The sequence below is a fragment of the Anas platyrhynchos genome, chromosome 10 (assembly GCF_047663525.1).
Source record: "Anas platyrhynchos isolate ZD024472 breed Pekin duck chromosome 10, IASCAAS_PekinDuck_T2T, whole genome shotgun sequence".
In the NCBI taxonomy this organism is placed as follows: Eukaryota; Metazoa; Chordata; class Aves; order Anseriformes; family Anatidae; genus Anas; species Anas platyrhynchos.
Window position 1 is genome coordinate 15,316,771 of NC_092596.1, and position 22,236 is coordinate 15,339,006.

The 22,236-nt window shown below is 64.3% G+C and overlaps 1 long non-coding RNA gene across 1 annotated transcript; it reads right to left on the bottom strand.

The window, feature by feature from the left end:
* Positions 1–1,752: 1,752 nt before the first annotated feature.
* LOC113844730 (uncharacterized) lies at positions 1,753–15,956 on the bottom strand. The gene is made up of 3 exons (XR_011811848.1): positions 14,446–15,956; positions 2,150–14,269; positions 1,753–1,959 (listed from the first exon to the last, which is right to left on the bottom strand). It is a non-coding gene; the product is annotated as an uncharacterized lncRNA (long non-coding RNA).
* Between the last annotated feature and the right edge of the window lie 6,280 nt (positions 15,957–22,236).

A 22,236-nucleotide genomic window follows, 5' to 3' on the forward strand; every position in this document is an offset into this window, starting at 1 on the left:
GGGTTGTGGGTTTTTTTTCCTTTTTCAGTTGTGAGTGATTTTTAATTGGCAGTGTTTTTGTGAGGCGTTATCTTTATGATAGCTTCTCTAAAACATTACTCTCGAACTTGTGACTTACTGCGTGGCTGAAGATAATGGCCGAAGGTGTAGGGGAAAAGCCCCATTACGGCAAACCCTAGGAAAAGTAGGAGAAAAGGTTGTACCCATTCAGGCTCATGACCAGAGAGCCCAGGTCAGTGAAGGGGGGAGGGTGCGATAGTGGCAGCTGACACAAATCAGAACAGCAGAGAGATTGAAGAGAAGACAGCAAGAAGCAAAGGGGAGGTTTTCCTGCAACTTCCCAAAGTGCTTGAAGCTGAGGAAAATGAGGATTGTACTGAAACCCCTGAACTGAAGCGGAAACATTGCATACAAAAGGTAAATAAAAAATGTATTGACTGTTTAATACTTGGCATGAATCTAATCACAAATCTGATAAGCAGGAAGATGCAGCATGTGTTGTTTTGTGTTGCTTTGTTGTGCAGCAGCCCTGGTTTGTCCGTTCACTGGTACCGCAGTAATAGCAAAATTTGGACTTACCATGCTCATGTGAGGTTGCTGTTGTCAAAATGTCCTCTTTTACCAAGCTAATGAGAGGTAAGAGAAAAAGTAAACCTTTTATTGTTGAAAACACATAAAATTCCTCTAAAGTCAGGGACAGATGCGGTATGTCTGTCACACCTCCTATTACCTCCTCTTATGAGCAGTTAGTAAACATGTTTTTGTGTTTTTCTTTAAGAAAAAAATAATTTGGTAGGGACAGTGACCATTTAATACTTGGCACAAATTGATCATGAATCTGATGCAGAAGCAGATAAAAGATGTTATTTCATTGTGCAGCCCCAGTGTGTCCATTGGCTGTTGCTGATGTAACAGCAAAGGCTGGACTTCCTCTGCACTCTACAAGAGCTTTCTCTTGACAAAAAGTGCATTTTTGTGCATTTTCAGCAAGACGACAGTGTTCTGCACCACCACCACCACTTCCCAGTGGGGCTTTAGCCCACCTTCACCAACGTAAGCTCACTATGTCCACTTACGCTTGTGTGGAGTTGCCTGCAGTTCCAACTGAAGATAAAATATATCACTGCTATGCTTCTGCGCTGTCAGCCGACAACTTCCATCACACCACAATGATAACAGTGCAGCAAAATTAGAAAGGAACTCTGGAGAACACCAACATTCATACCATGTGATAGCCACACTAGTACTACCTTCCCCTACTACCCAATGGGAAACACCACACTGAAATGCCATTGCCTCTGAGCATCACATCTTCACACCAACTGAACAATATCCCCTAACTGCAGCTGTAAATCCTTCACTTACACAGTATGACTACCACACTACTGAAGCAAAGTGGACAAAGACATGACAGTGATGTCATAAACTATCTTCTAATCATATTTTTGGTATTAAGTAACACAGCTGTGGGTGAAAGAAACACTGAAAAAAATAGGACAGTAGTGTTTTTCATGATGCAGATTTTACAGTAGAAGATGGTTATGAGTCTATAAAATGTGGTATTACAGCAGCAAAGTTGGTAATTACTATCTAAACTGTTCTAAGTGCTTTTTTTTTTTTTTGGCGGAGGGAAAAAGGGATGTTTGCATGGATGCAAGATGATCATTAAGTGTCAAAAATTCCCAATCAAAAACTTAAAACTGTTTTGACAGTACTTCAAATTATACAGTTTTAAACAACAAAAACCCAATATTGGCTTTCTTAAATCTACTTTATTTTACCATATTGCATTAATTATAAATGACTGACAAATGATATCCATTTCAGACAAACACTTCTTCATCACCTCTTCCTTATATTTCTACATCATGCCTCTCCCTCTTCTCTTCTTCGTTGCTCTTGCCTCGCAGTGCAGGTCCACACGACACCTCCCTCTTCTTTCTTCCCCACCGGCTGCTGCTGCAAAGGAAGGACGAGACGCTTAGACCAACTCCTGAGCACCAACTCCTGTGCCTGGCGGATATGGGGAGCCCCGTCCCCGGAGAGAGCTCCCCACAGCACTGCCTGGCCCCTGGCTCAGCCCTGCCACCCTCCAGACCAGACACCCAGACAGCCCCTGACAAAAACAGCGGAAATGAGCTTTTCTCACCTGAGGGACGCGCAGCAGAGCTCCAGCCGGTGCTGGAGCTGGGCTCGGAGGCGGGCACCCTGGGCAAACGGAGCTGGGCAGGCAAAGCAGCGGCCAGACAGGCTGCACCCCTGCTTACAGGGGGCTCGAGCCGCTGCCTGGACCGCAAAGTGCCCGGGACGCCAGGGCACTGGCTGGCCCCCGAGTTACGGGGCAGCCCTGGTCCCAAAGGCAAACGGAGGCTCCTTCTCTCCGATTCCGGGGCACCCTGACCGCGAACCCGCTAACGGGACGGTCACCCCACACCGGCTGCCAGCGGAGCACAAAGGCTCCCAGACCCGCACCCCTGATTACAGGCAGGTCGACACCCAGGGAGCCCCAGAGCTCGGCCTTCCCCCACACCAGCAGGAACGACTTCTCAGCAGCCAGGCGGTGGAGCGGCACGGCCAAAGGCCGGGGGCCGGGACCCCAGCCCCGAGTACGGGGAGGGCACGCCCGGCCCCTCCACACAACTCGGCCCCGCGCCTCTGAAAGGCCGGGGCCACAGGTGCCCGCCCCCCTGATTACAGCGGGGGCCCTACAGGCGCCTCCTGTCCAGGGCAGGGGACACGCACAGCCCTGCCTACAGGGCGGTCCCCCCACGCCTCACCGCCTTCCAAGAAAGCCCCATGGAGCACGAGGCTCCGGCCTAGGCCCGACGGACGGGCTGGCCCTCCTGGCTGCAGCACAACACCACGTCTTCAGGAGCCCAGGGAGACACCTCCGCGCCAACTGCGCGCACGTCACCCCAACCAAAAGCAACGCCAAAGGCGATGGGACTATGCCCGCCTTCCGGCACAACACTTCCTCAGCCGGCCCCCTCCGATGGGGCGATGCTGGGGTTGTTCCTGCTGGCTGGCTAAAGCAGCCGGCTGCGGCACTGCCGCCACCTCCGCCCTGCTTACAGGGGGAGCTCGGGCTGCTCCTGGGGACAGAGGGCTCCAGGGCTCGTGACACACACCCCGACTACGGGGCGTCACGCTGGCAGGGCGCCAGAAGGACAGGCGCAGACCCAGGCCCTGGCTACAGGCTGGTCTGCTACCAAGGAAGTGGCTTGGCCCTGTCCTAGGAAATAAGGGGCGAGTCCAGACTCAACCCTCGGCTCGGGGCCTGAAAGGGGACCCCCCTGCATCTGCACAGAGCCCTGCGTTCCCTTCTGGGAAGCCAAAGCTAAGCAAGCTGCAGCTTTTTTATTTTTATTTTTAACAGGGGCCTAGAGGACGGGCTCACTCACACACCCCGACAAGGACAGGGAGAGGGAGAAGAGGGAGAGGGCCAGGGCCAGGGGCAAACTTGGCTTTCCACAAGAGACAGGGAACTGCGTGCAGACACCATCCAGAGCGGGCCGGGGGGCAACCCCTACCCACGAGCAGGCCAGGAGAGCCTCAGACCCACCCCATCGGGGCTGCATGCCGTGACACACACCCCGCCTACGGGGCGTCACGCTGGCCGCAGGCAGAAAGCCGCCAGGGCCGCAGGAGTCGGGTGGGCAAAACGGCCCTCCCCTGCTTACAGGGTGGCCTTGGGGTCCAGAGAGCTCCAGTTCCCCCTCGGGTGCGGAGACAGTGGCGCTCACCCTCCTTACAGGGTTGACACTCTCTCCAGGCAGCCAAAGGAGCAGCGTGGCAAAAGGCCGACTAAAGCAAAAGACCTGAGCCCTGCTTACAGGGAGGTCGCCCAGCGCAAAGCCGGCCAGGACACCAAAGGTGCCGGCCATGCTCTTCTTACGTGTCTGCAGACCTCTCGACCGGGACGGCCTTTTGCCCAGAGTGCCTTTCTCTTTGCTCCTCTGCTCCTCTTCTTCGTCAGTCTTGCCTCGCAGTGCAGGTCCACACGACGCCTCCCTCTTCTCCTCTTCTTCGTCGCTCTTGCCTTGCAGTGCAGGTCCACACGACGCCTCCCTCTTCTTTCTTCCCCACCGGCTGCTGCTGCAAAGGAAGGACGAGACGCTTAGACCAACTCCTGTGCCTGGCGGATATGGGGAGCCCCGTCCCCGGAGAGAGCTCCCCACAGCACTGCCTGGCCCCTGGCTCAGCCCTGCCACCCTCCAGACCAGACACCCAGACAGCCCCTGACAAAAACAGCGGAAATGAGCTTTTCTCACCTGAGGGACGCGCAGCAGAGCTCCAGCCGGTGCTGGAGCTGGGCTCGGAGGCGGGCACCCTGGGCAAACGGAGCTGGGCAGGCAAAGCAGCGGCCAGACAGGCTGCACCCCTGCTTACAGGGGGCTCGAGCCGCTGCCTGGACCGCAAAGTGCCCGGGACGCCAGGGCACTGGCTGGCCCCCGAGTTACGGGGCAGCCCTGGTCCCAAAGGCAAACGGAGGCTCCTTCTCTCCGATTCCGGGGCACCCTGACCGCGAACCCGCTAACGGGACGGTCACCCCACACCGGCTGCCAGCGGAGCACAAAGGCTCCCAGACCCGCACCCCTGATTACAGGCAGGTCGACACCCAGGGAGCCCCAGAGCTCGGCCTTCCCCCACACCAGCAGGAACGACTTCTCAGCAGCCAGGCGGTGGAGCGGCACGGCCAAAGGCCGGGGGCCGGGACCCCAGCCCCGAGTACGGGGAGGGCACGCCCGGCCCCTCCACACAACTCGGCCCCGCGCCTCTGAAAGGCCGGGGCCACAGGTGCCCGCCCCCCTGATTACAGCGGGGGCCCTACAGGCGCCTCCTGTCCAGGGCAGGGGACACGCACAGCCCTGCCTACAGGGCGGTCCCCCCACGCCTCACCGCCTTCCAAGAAAGCCCCATGGAGCACGAGGCTCCGGCCTAGGCCCGACGGACGGGCTGGCCCTCCTGGCTGCAGCACAACACCACGTCTTCAGGAGCCCAAGGAGACACCTCCGCGCCAACTGCGCGCACGTCACCCCAACCAAAAGCAACGCCAAAGGCGATGGGACTATGCCCGCCTTCCGGCACAACACTTCCTCAGCCGGCCCCCTCCGATGGGGCGATGCTGGGGTTGTTCCTGCTGGCTGGCTAAAGCAGCCGGCTGCGGCACTGCCGCCACCTCCGCCCTGCTTACAGGGGGAGCTCGGGCTGCTCCTGGGGACAGAGGGCTCCAGGGCTCGTGACACACACCCCGACTACGGGGCGTCACGCTGGCAGGGCGCCAGAAGGACAGGCGCAGACCCAGGCCCTGGCTACAGGCTGGTCTGCTACCAAGGAAGTGGCTTGGCCCTGTCCTAGGAAATAAGGGGCGAGTCCAGACTCAACCCTCGGCTCGGGGCCTGAAAGGGGACCCCCCTGCATCTGCACAGAGCCCTGCGTTCCCTTCTGGGAAGCCAAAGCTAAGCAAGCTGCAGCTTTTTTATTTTTATTTTTAACAGGGGCCTAGAGGACGGGCTCACTCACACACCCCGACAAGGACAGGGAGAGGGAGAAGAGGGAGAGGGCCAGGGCCAGGGGCAAACTTGGCTTTCCACAAGAGACAGGGAACTGCGTGCAGACACCATCCAGAGCGGGCCGGGGGGCAACCCCTACCCACGAGCAGGCCAGGAGAGCCTCAGACCCACCCCATCGGGGCTGCATGCCGTGACACACACCCCGCCTACGGGGCGTCACGCTGGCCGCAGGCAGAAAGCCGCCAGGGCCGCAGGAGTCGGGTGGGCAAAACGGCCCTCCCCTGCTTACAGGGTGGCCTTGGGGTCCAGAGAGCTCCAGTTCCCCCTCGGGTGCGGAGACAGTGGCGCTCACCCTCCTTACAGGGTTGACACTCTCTCCAGGCAGCCAAAGGAGCAGCGTGGCAAAAGGCCGACTAAAGCAAAAGACCTGAGCCCTGCTTACAGGGAGGTCGCCCAGCGCAAAGCCGGCCAGGACACCAAAGGTGCCGGCCATGCTCTTCTTACGTGTCTGCAGACCTCTCGACCGGGACGGCCTTTTGCCCAGAGTGCCTTTCTCTTTGCTCCTCTGCTCCTCTTCTTCGTCAGTCTTGCCTCGCAGTGCAGGTCCACACGACGCCTCCCTCTTCTCCTCTTCTTCGTCGCTCTTGCCTCGCAGTGCAGGTCCACACGACGCCTCCCTCTTCTTTCTTCCCCACCGGCTGCTGCTGCAAAGGAAGGACGAGACGCTTAGACCAACTCCTGTGCCTGGCGGATATGGGGAGCCCCGTCCCCGGAGAGAGCTCCCCACAGCACTGCCTGGCCCCTGGCTCAGCCCTGCCACCCTCCAGACCAGACACCCAGACAGCCCCTGACAAAAACAGCGGAAATGAGCTTTTCTCACCTGAGGGACGCGCAGCAGAGCTCCAGCCGGTGCTGGAGCTGGGCTCGGAGGCGGGCACCCTGGGCAAACGGAGCTGGGCAGGCAAAGCAGCGGCCAGACAGGCTGCACCCCTGCTTACAGGGGGCTCGAGCCGCTGCCTGGACCGCAAAGTGCCCGGGACGCCAGGGCACTGGCTGGCCCCCGAGTTACGGGGCAGCCCTGGTCCCAAAGGCAAACGGAGGCTCCTTCTCTCCGATTCCGGGGCACCCTGACCGCGAACCCGCTAACGGGACGGTCACCCCACACCGGCTGCCAGCGGAGCACAAAGGCTCCCAGACCCGCACCCCTGATTACAGGCAGGTCGACACCCAGGGAGCCCCAGAGCTCGGCCTTCCCCCACACCAGCAGGAACGACTTCTCAGCAGCCAGGCGGTGGAGCGGCACGGCCAAAGGCCGGGGGCCGGGACCCCAGCCCCGAGTACGGGGAGGGCACGCCCGGCCCCTCCACACAACTCGGCCCCGCGCCTCTGAAAGGCCGGGGCCACAGGTGCCCGCCCCCCTGATTACAGCGGGGGCCCTACAGGCGCCTCCTGTCCAGGGCAGGGGACACGCACAGCCCTGCCTACAGGGCGGTCCCCCCACGCCTCACCGCCTTCCAAGAAAGCCCCATGGAGCACGAGGCTCCGGCCTAGGCCCGACGGACGGGCTGGCCCTCCTGGCTGCAGCACAACACCACGTCTTCAGGAGCCCAGGGAGACACCTCCGCGCCAACTGCGCGCACGTCACCCCAACCAAAAGCAACGCCAAAGGCGATGGGACTATGCCCGCCTTCCGGCACAACACTTCCTCAGCCGGCCCCCTCCGATGGGGCGATGCTGGGGTTGTTCCTGCTGGCTGGCTAAAGCAGCCGGCTGCGGCACTGCCGCCACCTCCGCCCTGCTTACAGGGGGAGCTCGGGCTGCTCCTGGGGACAGAGGGCTCCAGGGCTCGTGACACACACCCCGACTACGGGGCGTCACGCTGGCAGGGCGCCAGAAGGACAGGCGCAGACCCAGGCCCTGGCTACAGGCTGGTCTGCTACCAAGGAAGTGGCTTGGCCCTGTCCTAGGAAATAAGGGGCGAGTCCAGACTCAACCCTCGGCTCGGGGCCTGAAAGGGGACCCCCCTGCATCTGCACAGAGCCCTGCGTTCCCTTCTGGGAAGCCAAAGCTAAGCAAGCTGCAGCTTTTTTATTTTTATTTTTAACAGGGGCCTAGAGGACGGGCTCACTCACACACCCCGACAAGGACAGGGAGAGGGAGAAGAGGGAGAGGGCCAGGGCCAGGGGCAAACTTGGCTTTCCACAAGAGACAGGGAACTGCGTGCAGACACCATCCAGAGCGGGCCGGGGGGCAACCCCTACCCACGAGCAGGCCAGGAGAGCCTCAGACCCACCCCATCGGGGCTGCATGCCGTGACACACACCCCGCCTACGGGGCGTCACGCTGGCCGCAGGCAGAAAGCCGCCAGGGCCGCAGGAGTCGGGTGGGCAAAACGGCCCTCCCCTGCTTACAGGGTGGCCTTGGGGTCCAGAGAGCTCCAGTTCCCCCTCGGGTGCGGAGACAGTGGCGCTCACCCTCCTTACAGGGTTGACACTCTCTCCAGGCAGCCAAAGGAGCAGCGTGGCAAAAGGCCGACTAAAGCAAAAGACCTGAGCCCTGCTTACAGGGAGGTCGCCCAGCGCAAAGCCGGCCAGGACACCAAAGGTGCCGGCCATGCTCTTCTTACGTGTCTGCAGACCTCTCGACCGGGACGGCCTTTTGCCCAGAGTGCCTTTCTCTTTGCTCCTCTGCTCCTCTTCTTCGTCAGTCTTGCCTCGCAGTGCAGGTCCACACGACGCCTCCCTCTTCTCCTCTTCTTCGTCGCTCTTGCCTCGCAGTGCAGGTCCACACGACGCCTCCCTCTTCTTTCTTCCCCACCGGCTGCTGCTGCAAAGGAAGGACGAGACGCTTAGACCAACTCCTGAGCACCAACTCCTGTGCCTGGCGGATATGGGGAGCCCCGTCCCCGGAGAGAGCTCCCCACAGCACTGCCTGGCCCCTGGCTCAGCCCTGCCACCCTCCAGACCAGACACCCAGACAGCCCCTGACAAAAACAGCGGAAATGAGCTTTTCTCACCTGAGGGACGCGCAGCAGAGCTCCAGCCGGTGCTGGAGCTGGGCTCGGAGGCGGGCACCCTGGGCAAACGGAGCTGGGCAGGCAAAGCAGCGGCCAGACAGGCTGCACCCCTGCTTACAGGGGGCTCGAGCCGCTGCCTGGACCGCAAAGTGCCCGGGACGCCAGGGCACTGGCTGGCCCCCGAGTTACGGGGCAGCCCTGGTCCCAAAGGCAAACGGAGGCTCCTTCTCTCCGATTCCGGGGCACCCTGACCGCGAACCCGCTAACGGGACGGTCACCCCACACCGGCTGCCAGCGGAACACAAAGGCTCCCAGACCCGCACCCCTGATTACAGGCAGGTCGACACCCAGGGAGCCCCAGAGCTCGGCCTTCCCCCACACCAGCAGGAACGACTTCTCAGCAGCCAGGCGGTGGAGCGGCACGGCCAAAGGCCGGGGGCCGGGACCCCAGCCCCGAGTACGGGGAGGGCACGCCCGGCCCCTCCACACAACTCGGCCCCGCGCCTCTGAAAGGCCGGGGCCACAGGTGCCCGCCCCCCTGATTACAGCGGGGGCCCTACAGGCGCCTCCTGTCCAGGGCAGGGGACACGCACAGCCCTGCCTACAGGGCGGTCCCCCCACGCCTCACCGCCTCCCAAGAAAGCCCCATGGAGCACGAGGCTCCGGCCTAGGCCCGACGGACGGGCTGGCCCTCCTGGCTGCAGCACAACACCACGTCTTCAGGAGCCCAGGGAGACACCTCCGCGCCAACTGCGCGCACGTCACCCCAACCAAAAGCAACGCCAAAGGCGATGGGACTATGCCCGCCTTCCGGCACAACACTTCCTCAGCCGGCCCCCTCCGATGGGGCGATGCTGGGGTTGTTCCTGCTGGCTGGCTAAAGCAGCCGGCTGCGGCACTGCCGCCACCTCCGCCCTGCTTACAGGGGGAGCTCGGGCTGCTCCTGGGGACAGAGGGCTCCAGGGCTCGTGACACACACCCCGACTACGGGGCGTCACGCTGGCAGGGCGCCAGAAGGACAGGCGCAGACCCAGGCCCTGGCTACAGGCTGGTCTGCTACCAAGGAAGTGGCTTGGCCCTGTCCTAGGAAATAAGGGGCGAGTCCAGACTCAACCCTCGGCTCGGGGCCTGAAAGGGGACCCCCCTGCATCTGCACAGAGCCCTGCGTTCCCTTCTGGGAAGCCAAAGCTAAGCAAGCTGCAGCTTTTTTATTTTTATTTTTAACAGGGGCCTAGAGGACGGGCTCACTCACACACCCCGACAAGGACAGGGAGAGGGAGAAGAGGGAGAGGGCCAGGGCCAGGGGCAAACTTGGCTTTCCACAAGAGACAGGGAACTGCGTGCAGACACCATCCAGAGCGGGCCGGGGGGCAACCCCTACCCACGAGCAGGCCAGGAGAGCCTCAGACCCACCCCATCGGGGCTGCATGCCGTGACACACACCCCGCCTACGGGGCGTCACGCTGGCCGCAGGCAGAAAGCCGCCAGGGCCGCAGGAGTCGGGTGGGCAAAACGGCCCTCCCCTGCTTACAGGGTGGCCTTGGGGTCCAGAGAGCTCCAGTTCCCCCTCGGGTGCGGAGACAGTGGCGCTCACCCTCCTTACAGGGTTGACACTCTCTCCAGGCAGCCAAAGGAGCAGCGTGGCAAAAGGCCGACTAAAGCAAAAGACCTGAGCCCTGCTTACAGGGAGGTCGCCCAGCGCAAAGCCGGCCAGGACACCAAAGGTGCCGGCCATGCTCTTCTTACGTGTCTGCAGACCTCTCGACCGGGACGGCCTTTTGCCCAGAGTGCCTTTCTCTTTGCTCCTCTGCTCCTCTTCTTCGTCAGTCTTGCCTCGCAGTGCAGGTCCACACGACGCCTCCCTCTTCTCCTCTTCTTCGTCGCTCTTGCCTCGCAGTGCAGGTCCACACGACGCCTCCCTCTTCTTTCTTCCCCACCGGCTGCTGCTGCAAAGGAAGGACGAGACGCTTAGACCAACTCCTGAGCACCAACTCCTGTGCCTGGCGGATATGGGGAGCCCCGTCCCCGGAGAGAGCTCCCCACAGCACTGCCTGGCCCCTGGCTCAGCCCTGCCACCCTCCAGACCAGACACCCAGACAGCCCCTGACAAAAACAGCGGAAATGAGCTTTTCTCACCTGAGGGACGCGCAGCAGAGCTCCAGCCGGTGCTGGAGCTGGGCTCGGAGGCGGGCACCCTGGGCAAACGGAGCTGGGCAGGCAAAGCAGCGGCCAGACAGGCTGCACCCCTGCTTACAGGGGGCTCGAGCCGCTGCCTGGACCGCAAAGTGCCCGGGACGCCAGGGCACTGGCTGGCCCCCGAGTTACGGGGCAGCCCTGGTCCCAAAGGCAAACGGAGGCTCCTTCTCTCCGATTCCGGGGCACCCTGACCGCGAACCCGCTAACGGGACGGTCACCCCACACCGGCTGCCAGCGGAGCACAAAGGCTCCCAGACCCGCACCCCTGATTACAGGCAGGTCGACACCCAGGGAGCCCCAGAGCTCGGCCTTCCCCCACACCAGCAGGAACGACTTCTCAGCAGCCAGGCGGTGGAGCAGCACGGCCAAAGGCCGGGGGCCGGGACCCCAGCCCCGAGTACGGGGAGGGCACGCCCGGCCCCTCCACACAACTCGGCCCCGCGCCTCTGAAAGGCCGGGGCCACAGGTGCCCGCCCCCCTGATTACAGCGGGGGCCCTACAGGCGCCTCCTGTCCAGGGCAGGGGACACGCACAGCCCTGCCTACAGGGCGGTCCCCCCACGCCTCACCGCCTCCCAAGAAAGCCCCATGGAGCACGAGGCTCCGGCCTAGGCCCGACGGACGGGCTGGCCCTCCTGGCTGCAGCACAACACCACGTCTTCAGGAGCCCAGGGAGACACCTCCGCGCCAACTGCGCGCACGTCACCCCAACCAAAAGCAACGCCAAAGGCGATGGGACTATGCCCGCCTTCCGGCACAACACTTCCTCAGCCGGCCCCCTCCGATGGGGCGATGCTGGGGTTGTTCCTGCTGGCTGGCTAAAGCAGCCGGCTGCGGCACTGCCGCCACCTCCGCCCTGCTTACAGGGGGAGCTCGGGCTGCTCCTGGGGACAGAGGGCTCCAGGGCTCGTGACACACACCCCGACTACGGGGCGTCACGCTGGCAGGGCGCCAGAAGGACAGGCGCAGACCCAGGCCCTGGCTACAGGCTGGTCTGCTACCAAGGAAGTGGCTTGGCCCTGTCCTAGGAAATAAGGGGCGAGTCCAGACTCAACCCTCGGCTCGGGGCCTGAAAGGGGACCCCCCTGCATCTGCACAGAGCCCTGCGTTCCCTTCTGGGAAGCCAAAGCTAAGCAAGCTGCAGCTTTTTTATTTTTATTTTTAACAGGGGCCTAGAGGACGGGCTCACTCACACACCCCGACAAGGACAGGGAGAGGGAGAAGAGGGAGAGGGCCAGGGCCAGGGGCAAACTTGGCTTTCCACAAGAGACAGGGAACTGCGTGCAGACACCATCCAGAGCGGGCCGGGGGGCAACCCCTACCCACGAGCAGGCCAGGAGAGCCTCAGACCCACCCCATCGGGGCTGCATGCCGTGACACACACCCCGCCTACGGGGCGTCACGCTGGCCGCAGGCAGAAAGCCGCCAGGGCCGCAGGAGTCGGGTGGGCAAAACGGCCCTCCCCTGCTTACAGGGTGGCCTTGGGGTCCAGAGAGCTCCAGTTCCCCCTCGGGTGCGGAGACAGTGGCGCTCACCCTCCTTACAGGGTTGACACTCTCTCCAGGCAGCCAAAGGAGCAGCGTGGCAAAAGGCCGACTAAAGCAAAAGACCTGAGCCCTGCTTACAGGGAGGTCGCCCAGCGCAAAGCCGGCCAGGACACCAAAGGTGCCGGCCATGCTCTTCTTACGTGTCTGCAGACCTCTCGACCGGGACGGCCTTTTGCCCAGAGTGCCTTTCTCTTTGCTCCTCTGCTCCTCTTCTTCGTCAGTCTTGCCTCGCAGTGCAGGTCCACACGACGCCTCCCTCTTCTCCTCTTCTTCGTCGCTCTTGCCTCGCAGTGCAGGTCCACACGACGCCTCCCTCTTCTTTCTTCCCCACCGGCTGCTGCTGCAAAGGAAGGACGAGACGCTTAGACCAACTCCTGTGCCTGGCGGATATGGGGAGCCCCGTCCCCGGAGAGAGCTCCCCACAGCACTGCCTGGCCCCTGGCTCAGCCCTGCCACCCTCCAGACCAGACACCCAGACAGCCCCTGACAAAAACAGCGGAAATGAGCTTTTCTCACCTGAGGGACGCGCAGCAGAGCTCCAGCCGGTGCTGGAGCTGGGCTCGGAGGCGGGCACCCTGGGCAAACGGAGCTGGGCAGGCAAAGCAGCGGCCAGACAGGCTGCACCCCTGCTTACAGGGGGCTCGAGCCGCTGCCTGGACCGCAAAGTGCCCGGGACGCCAGGGCACTGGCTGGCCCCCGAGTTACGGGGCAGCCCTGGTCCCAAAGGCAAACGGAGGCTCCTTCTCTCCGATTCCGGGGCACCCTGACCGCGAACCCGCTAACGGGACGGTCACCCCACACCGGCTGCCAGCGGAGCACAAAGGCTCCCAGACCCGCACCCCTGATTACAGGCAGGTCGACACCCAGGGAGCCCCAGAGCTCGGCCTTCCCCCACACCAGCAGGAACGACTTCTCAGCAGCCAGGCGGTGGAGCGGCACGGCCAAAGGCCGGGGGCCGGGACCCCAGCCCCGAGTACGGGGAGGGCACGCCCGGCCCCTCCACACAACTCGGCCCCGCGCCTCTGAAAGGCCGGGGCCACAGGTGCCCGCCCCCCTGATTACAGCGGGGGCCCTACAGGCGCCTCCTGTCCAGGGCAGGGGACACGCACAGCCCTGCCTACAGGGCGGTCCCCCCACGCCTCACCGCCTCCCAAGAAAGCCCCATGGAGCACGAGGCTCCGGCCTAGGCCCGACGGACGGGCTGGCCCTCCTGGCTGCAGCACAACACCACGTCTTCAGGAGCCCAGGGAGACACCTCCGCGCCAACTGCGCGCACGTCACCCCAACCAAAAGCAACGCCAAAGGCGATGGGACTATGCCCGCCTTCCGGCACAACACTTCCTCAGCCGGCCCCCTCCGATGGGGCGATGCTGGGGTTGTTCCTGCTGGCTGGCTAAAGCAGCCGGCTGCGGCACTGCCGCCACCTCCGCCCTGCTTACAGGGGGAGCTCGGGCTGCTCCTGGGGACAGAGGGCTCCAGGGCTCGTGACACACACCCCGACTACGGGGCGTCACGCTGGCCGCAGGCAGAAAGCTGCCAGGGCCGCAGGAGTCGGGTGGGCAAAACGGCCCTCCCCTGCTTACAGGGTGGCCTTGGGGTCCAGAGAGCTCCAGTTCCCCCTCGGGTGCGGAGACAGTGGCGCTCACCCTCCTTACAGGGTTGACACTCTCTCCAGGCAGCCAAAGGAGCAGCGTGGCAAAAGGCCGACTAAAGCAAAAGACCTGAGCCCTGCTTACAGGGAGGTCGCCCAGCGCAAAGCCGGCCAGGACACCAAAGGTGCTGGCCATGCTCTTCTTACGTGTCTGCAGACCTCTCGACCGGGACGGCCTTTTGCCCAGAGTGCCTTTCTCTTTGCTCCTCTGCTCCTCTTCTTCGTCAGTCTTGCCTCGCAGTGCAGGTCCACACGACGCCTCCCTCTTCTCCTCTTCTTCGTCGCTCTTGCCTCGCAGTGCAGGTCCACACGACGCCTCCCTCTTCTTTCTTCCCCACCGGCTGCTGCTGCAAAGGAAGGACGAGACGCTTAGACCAACTCCTGTGCCTGGCGGATATGGGGAGCCCCGTCCCCGGAGAGAGCTCCCCACAGCACTGCCTGGCCCCTGGCTCAGCCCTGCCACCCTCCAGACCAGACACCCAGACAGCCCCTGACAAAAACAGCGGAAATGAGCTTTTCTCACCTGAGGGACGCGCAGCAGAGTTCCAGCCGGTGCTGGAGCTGGGCTCGGAGGCGGGCACCCTGGGCAAACGGAGCTGGGCAGGCAAAGCAGCGGCCAGACAGGCTGCACCCCTGCTTACAGGGGGCTCGAGCCGCTGCCTGGACCGCAAAGTGCCCGGGACGCCAGGGCACTGGCTGGCCCCCGAGTTACGGGGCAGCCCTGGTCCCAAAGGCAAACGGAGGCTCCTTCTCTCCGATTCCGGGGCACCCTGACCGCGAACCCGCTAACGGGACGGTCACCCCACACCGGCTGCCAGCGGAGCACAAAGGCTCCCAGACCCGCACCCCTGATTACAGGCAGGTCGACACCCAGGGAGCCCCAGAGCTCGGCCTTCCCCCACACCAGCAGGAACGACTTCTCAGCAGCCAGGCGGTGGAGCGGCACGGCCAAAGGCCGGGGGCCGGGACCCCAGCCCCGAGTACGGGGAGGGCACGCCCGGCCCCTCCACACAACTCGGCCCCGCGCCTCTGAAAGGCCGGGGCCACAGGTGCCCGCCCCCCTGATTACAGCGGGGGCCCTACAGGCGCCTCCTGTCCAGGGCAGGGGACACGCACAGCCCTGCCTACAGGGCGGTCCCCCCACGCCTCACCGCCTTCCAAGAAAGCCCCATGGAGCACGAGGCTCCGGCCTAGGCCCGACGGACGGGCTGGCCCTCCTGGCTGCAGCACAACACCACGTCTTCAGGAGCCCAGGGAGACACCTCCGCGCCAACTGCGCGCACGTCACCCCAACCAAAAGCAACGCCAAAGGCGATGGGACTATGCCCGCCTTCCGGCACAACACTTCCTCAGCCGGCCCCCTCCGATGGGGCGATGCTGGGGTTGTTCCTGCTGGCTGGCTAAAGCAGCCGGCTGCGGCACTGCCGCCACCTCCGCCCTGCTTACAGGGGGAGCTCGGGCTGCTCCTGGGGACAGAGGGCTCCAGGGCTCGTGACACACACCCCGACTACGGGGCGTCACGCTGGCCGCAGGCAGAAAGCTGCCAGGGCCGCAGGAGTCGGGTGGGCAAAACGGCCCTCCCCTGCTTACAGGGTGGCCTTGGGGTCCAGAGAGCTCCAGTTCCCCCTCGGGTGCGGAGACAGTGGCGCTCACCCTCCTTACAGGGTTGACACTCTCTCCAGGCAGCCAAAGGAGCAGCGTGGCAAAAGGCCGACTAAAGCAAAAGACCTGAGCCCTGCTTACAGGGAGGTCGCCCAGCGCAAAGCCGGCCAGGACACCAAAGGTGCTGGCCATGCTCTTCTTACGTGTCTGCAGACCTCTCGACCGGGACGGCCTTTTGCCCAGAGTGCCTTTCTCTTTGCTCCTCTGCTCCTCTTCTTCGTCAGTCTTGCCTCGCAGTGCAGGTCCACACGACGCCTCCCTCTTCTCCTCTTCTTCGTCGCTCTTGCCTCGCAGTGCAGGTCCACACGACGCCTCCCTCTTCTTTCTTCCCCACCGGCTGCTGCTGCAAAGGAAGGACGAGACGCTTAGACCAACTCCTGTGCCTGGCGGATATGGGGAGCCCCGTCCCCGGAGAGAGCTCCCCACAGCACTGCCTGGCCCCTGGCTCAGCCCTGCCACCCTCCAGACCAGACACCCAGACAGCCCCTGACAAAAACAGCGGAAATGAGCTTTTCTCACCTGAGGGACGCGCAGCAGAGCTCCAGCCGGTGCTGGAGCTGGGCTCGGAGGCGGGCACCCTGGGCAAACGGAGCTGGGCAGGCAAAGCAGCGGCCAGACAGGCTGCACCCCTGCTTACAGGGGGCTCGAGCCGCTGCCTGGACCGCAAAGTGCCCGGGACGCCAGGGCACTGGCTGGCCCCCGAGTTACGGGGCAGCCCTGGTCCCAAAGGCAAACGGAGGCTCCTTCTCTCCGATTCCGGGGCACCCTGACCGCGAACCCGCTAACGGGACGGTCACCCCACACCGGCTGCCAGCGGAGCACAAAGGCTCCCAGACCCGCACCCCTGATTACAGGCAGGTCGACACCCAGGGAGCCCCAGAGCTCGGCCTTCCCCCACACCAGCAGGAACGACTTCTCAGCAGCCAGGCGGTGGAGCGGCACGGCCAAAGGCCGGGGGCCGGGACCCCAGCCCCGAGTACGGGGAGGGCACGCCCGGCCCCTCCACACAACTCGGCCCCGCGCCTCTGAAAGGCCGGGGCCACAGGTGCCCGCCCCCCTGATTACAGCGGGGGCCCTACAGGCGCCTCCTGTCCAGGGCAGGGGACACGCACAGCCCTGCCTACAGGGCGGTCCCCCCACGCCTCACCGCCTCCCAAGAAAGCCCCATGGAGCACGAGGCTCCGGCCTAGGCCCGACGGACGGGCTGGCCCTCCTGGCTGCAGCACAACACCACGTCTTCAGGAGCCCAGGGAGACACCTCCGCGCCAACTGCGCGCACGTCACCCCAACCAAAAGCAACGCCAAAGGCGATGGGACTATGCCCGCCTTCCGGCACAACACTTCCTCAGCCGGCCCCCTCCGATGGGGCGATGCTGGGGTTGTTCCTGCTGGCTGGCTAAAGCAGCCGGCTGCGGCACTGCCGCCACCTCCGCCCTGCTTACAGGGGGAGCTCGGGCTGCTCCTGGGGACAGAGGGCTCCAGGGCTCGTGACACACACCCCGACTACGGGGCGTCACGCTGGCCGCAGGCAGAAAGCTGCCAGGGCCGCAGGAGTCGGGTGGGCAAAACGGCCCTCCCCTGCTTACAGGGTGGCCTTGGGGTCCAGAGAGCTCCAGTTCCCCCTCGGGTGCGGAGACAGTGGCGCTCACCCTCCTTACAGGGTTGACACTCTCTCCAGGCAGCCAAAGGAGCAGCGTGGCAAAAGGCCGACTAAAGCAAAAGACCTGAGCCCTGCTTACAGGGAGGTCGCCCAGCGCAAAGCCGGCCAGGACACCAAAGGTGCCGGCCATGCTCTTCTTACGTGTCTGCAGACCTCTCGACCGGGACGGCCTTTTGCCCAGAGTGCCTTTCTCTTTGCTCCTCTGCTCCTCTTCTTCGTCAGTCTTGCCTCGCAGTGCAGGTCCACACGACGCCTCCCTCTTCTCCTCTTCTTCGTCGCTCTTGCCTCGCAGTGCAGGTCCACACGACGCCTCCCTCTTCTTTCTTCCCCACCGGCTGCTGCTGCAAAGGAAGGACGAGACGCTTAGACCAACTCCTGTGCCTGGCGGATATGGGGAGCCCCGTCCCCGGAGAGAGCTCCCCACAGCACTGCCTGGCCCCTGGCTCAGCCCTGCCACCCTCCAGACCAGACACCCAGACAGCCCCTGACAAAAACAGCGGAAATGAGCTTTTCTCACCTGAGGGACGCGCAGCAGAGCTCCAGCCGGTGCTGGAGCTGGGCTCGGAGGCGGGCACCCTGGGCAAACGGAGCTGGGCAGGCAAAGCAGCGGCCAGACAGGCTGCACCCCTGCTTACAGGGGGCTCGAGCCGCTGCCTGGACCGCAAAGTGCCCGGGACGCCAGGGCACTGGCTGGCCCCCGAGTTACGGGGCAGCCCTGGTCCCAAAGGCAAACGGAGGCTCCTTCTCTCCGATTCCGGGGCACCCTGACCGCGAACCCGCTAACGGGACGGTCACCCCACACCGGCTGCCAGCGGAGCACAAAGGCTCCCAGACCCGCACCCCTGATTACAGGCAGGTCGACACCCAGGGAGCCCCAGAGCTTGGCCTTCCCCCACACCAGCAGGAACGACTTCTCAGCAGCCAGGCGGTGGAGCGGCACGGCCAAAGGCCGGGGGCCGGGACCCCAGCCCCGAGTACGGGGAGGGCACGCCCGGCCCCTCCACACAACTCGGCCCCGCGCCTCTGAAAGGCCGGGGCCACAGGTGCCCGCCCCCCTGATTACAGCGGGGGCCCTACAGGCGCCTCCTGTCCAGGGCAGGGGACACGCACAGCCCTGCCTACAGGGCGGTCCCCCCACGCCTCACCGCCTCCCAAGAAAGCCCCATGGAGCACGAGGCTCCGGCCTAGGCCCGACGGACGGGCTGGCCCTCCTGGCTGCAGCACAACACCACGTCTTCAGGAGCCCAGGGAGACACCTCCGCGCCAACTGCGCGCACGTCACCCCAACCAAAAGCAACGCCAAAGGCGATGGGACTATGCCCGCCTTCCGGCACAACACTTCCTCAGCCGGCCCCCTCCGATGGGGCGATGCTGGGGTTGTTCCTGCTGGCTGGCTAAAGCAGCCGGCTGCGGCACTGCCGCCACCTCCGCCCTGCTTACAGGGGGAGCTCGGGCTGCTCCTGGGGACAGAGGGCTCCAGGGCTCGTGACACACACCCCGACTACGGGGCGTCACGCTGGCCGCAGGCAGAAAGCTGCCAGGGCCGCAGGAGTCGGGTGGGCAAAACGGCCCTCCCCTGCTTACAGGGTGGCCTTGGGGTCCAGAGAGCTCCAGTTCCCCCTCGGGTGCGGAGACAGTGGCGCTCACCCTCCTTACAGGGTTGACACTCTCTCCAGGCAGCCAAAGGAGCAGCGTGGCAAAAGGCCGACTAAAGCAAAAGACCTGAGCCCTGCTTACAGGGAGGTCGCCCAGCGCAAAGCCGGCCAGGACACCAAAGGTGCCGGCCATGCTCTTCTTACGTGTCTGCAGACCTCTCGACCGGGACGGCCTTTTGCCCAGAGTGCCTTTCTCTTTGCTCCTCTGCTCCTCTTCTTCGTCAGTCTTGCCTCGCAGTGCAGGTCCACACGACGCCTCCCTCTTCTCCTCTTCTTCGTCGCTCTTGCCTCGCAGTGCAGGTCCACACGACGCCTCCCTCTTCTTTCTTCCCCACCGGCTGCTGCTGCAAAGGAAGGACGAGACGCTTAGACCAACTCCTGTGCCTGGCGGATATGGGGAGCCCCGTACCCGGAGAGAGCTCCCCACAGCACTGCCTGGCCCCTGGCTCAGCCCTGCCACCCTCCAGACCAGACACCCAGACAGCCCCTGACAAAAACAGCGGAAATGAGCTTTTCTCACCTGAGGGACGCGCAGCAGAGCTCCAGCCGGTGCTGGAGCTGGGCTCGGAGGCGGGCACCCTGGGCAAACGGAGCTGGGCAGGCAAAGCAGCGGCCAGACAGGCTGCACCCCTGCTTACAGGGGGCTCGAGCCGCTGCCTGGACCGCAAAGTGCCCGGGACGCCAGGGCACTGGCTGGCCCCCGAGTTACGGGGCAGCCCTGGTCCCAAAGGCAAACGGAGGCTCCTTCTCTCCGATTCCGGGGCACCCTGACCGCGAACCCGCTAACGGGACGGTCACCCCACACCGGCTGCCAGCGGAGCACAAAGGCTCCCAGACCCGCACCCCTGATTACAGGCAGGTCGACACCCAGGGAGCCCCAGAGCTCGGCCTTCCCCCACACCAGCTGGAACGACTTCTCAGCAGCCAGGCGGTGGAGCGGCACGGCCAAAGGCCGGGGGCCGGGACCCCAGCCCCGAGTACGGGGAGGGCACGCCCGGCCCCTCCACACAACTCGGCCCCGCGCCTCTGAAAGGCCGGGGCCACAGGTGCCCGCCCCCCTGATTACAGCGGGGGCCCTACAGGCGCCTCCTGTCCAGGGCAGGGGACACGCACAGCCCTGCCTACAGGGCGGTCCCCCCACGCCTCACCGCCTCCCAAGAAAGCCCCATGGAGCACGAGGCTCCGGCCTAGGCCCGACGGACGGGCTGGCCCTCCTGGCTGCAGCACAACACCACGTCTTCAGGAGCCCAGGGAGACACCTCCGCGCCAACTGCGCGCACGTCACCCCAACCAAAAGCAACGCCAAAGGCGATGGGACTATGCCCGCCTTCCGGCACAACACTTCCTCAGCCGGCCCCCTCCGATGGGGCGATGCTGGGGTTGTTCCTGCTGGCTGGCTAAAGCAGCCGGCTGCGGCACTGCCGCCACCTCCGCCCTGCTTACAGGGGGAGCTCGGGCTGCTCCTGGGGACAGAGGGCTCCAGGGCTCGTGACACACACCCCGACTACGGGGCGTCACGCTGGCCGCAGGCAGAAAGCTGCCAGGGCCGCAGGAGTCGGGTGGGCAAAACGGCCCTCCCCTGCTTACAGGGTGGCCTTGGGGTCCAGAGAGCTCCAGTTCCCCCTCGGGTGCGGAGACAGTGGCGCTCACCCTCCTTACAGGGTTGACACTCTCTCCAGGCAGCCAAAGGAGCAGCGTGGCAAAAGGCCGACTAAAGCAAAAGACCTGAGCCCTGCTTACAGGGAGGTCGCCCAGCGCAAAGCCGGCCAGGACACCAAAGGTGCCGGCCATGCTCTTCTTACGTGTCTGCAGACCTCTCGACCGGGACGGCCTTTTGCCCAGAGTGCCTTTCTCTTTGCTCCTCTGCTCCTCTTCTTCGTCAGTCTTGCCTCGCAGTGCAGGTCCACACGACGCCTCCCTCTTCTCCTCTTCTTCGTCGCTCTTGCCTCGCAGTGCAGGTCCACACGACGCCTCCCTCTTCTTTCTTCCCCACCGGCTGCTGCTGCAAAGGAAGGACGAGACGCTTAGACCAACTCCTGTGCCTGGCGGATATGGGGAGCCCCGTCCCCGGAGAGAGCTCCCCACAGCACTGCCTGGCCCCTGGCTCAGCCCTGCCACCCTCCAGACCAGACACCCAGACAGCCCCTGACAAAAACAGCGGAAATGAGCTTTTCTCACCTGAGGGACACGCAGCAGAGCTCCAGCCGGTGCTGGAGCTGGGCTCGGAGGCGGGCACCCTGGGCAAACGGAGCTGGGCAGGCAAAGCAGCGGCCAGACAGGCTGCACCCCTGCTTACAGGGGGCTCGAGCCGCTGCCTGGACCGCAAAGTGCCCGGGACGCCAGGGCACTGGCTGGCCCCCGAGTTACGGGGCAGCCCTGGTCCCAAAGGCAAACGGAGGCTCCTTCTCTCCGATTCCGGGGCACCCTGACCGCGAACCCGCTAACGGGACGGTCACCCCACACCGGCTGCCAGCGGAGCACAAAGGCTCCCAGACCCGCACCCCTGATTACAGGCAGGTCGACACCCAGGGAGCCCCAGAGCTCGGCCTTCCCCCACACCAGCAGGAACGACTTCTCAGCAGCCAGGCGGTGGAGCAGCACGGCCAAAGGCCGGGGGCCGGGACCCCAGCCCCGAGTACGGGGAGGGCACGCCCGGCCCCTCCACACAACTCGGCCCCGCGCCTCTGAAAGGCCGGGGCCACAGGTGCCCGCCCCCCTGATTACAGCGGGGGCCCTACAGGCGCCTCCTGTCCAGGGCAGGGGACACGCACAGCCCTGCCTACAGGGCGGTCCCCCCACGCCTCACCGCCTTCCAAGAAAGCCCCATGGAGCACGAGGCTCCGGCCTAGGCCCGACGGACGGGCTGGCCCTCCTGGCTGCAGCACAACACCACGTCTTCAGGAGCCCAGGGAGACACCTCCGCGCCAACTGCGCGCACGTCACCCCAACCAAAAGCAACGCCAAAGGCGATGGGACTATGCCCGCCTTCCGGCACAACACTTCCTCAGCCGGCCCCCTCCGATGGGGCGATGCTGGGGTTGTTCCTGCTGGCTGGCTAAAGCAGCCGGCTGCGGCACTGCCGCCACCTCCGCCCTGCTTACAGGGGGAGCTCGGGCTGCTCCTGGGGACAGAGGGCTCCAGGGCTCGTGACACACACCCCGCCTACGGGGCGTCACGCTGGCCGCAGGCAGAAAGCTGCCAGGGCCGCAGGAGTCGGGTGGGCAAAACGGCCCTCCCCTGCTTACAGGGTGGCCTTGGGGTCCAGAGAGCTCCAGTTCCCCCTCGGGTGCGGAGACAGTGGCGCTCACCCTCCTTACAGGGTTGACACTCTCTCCAG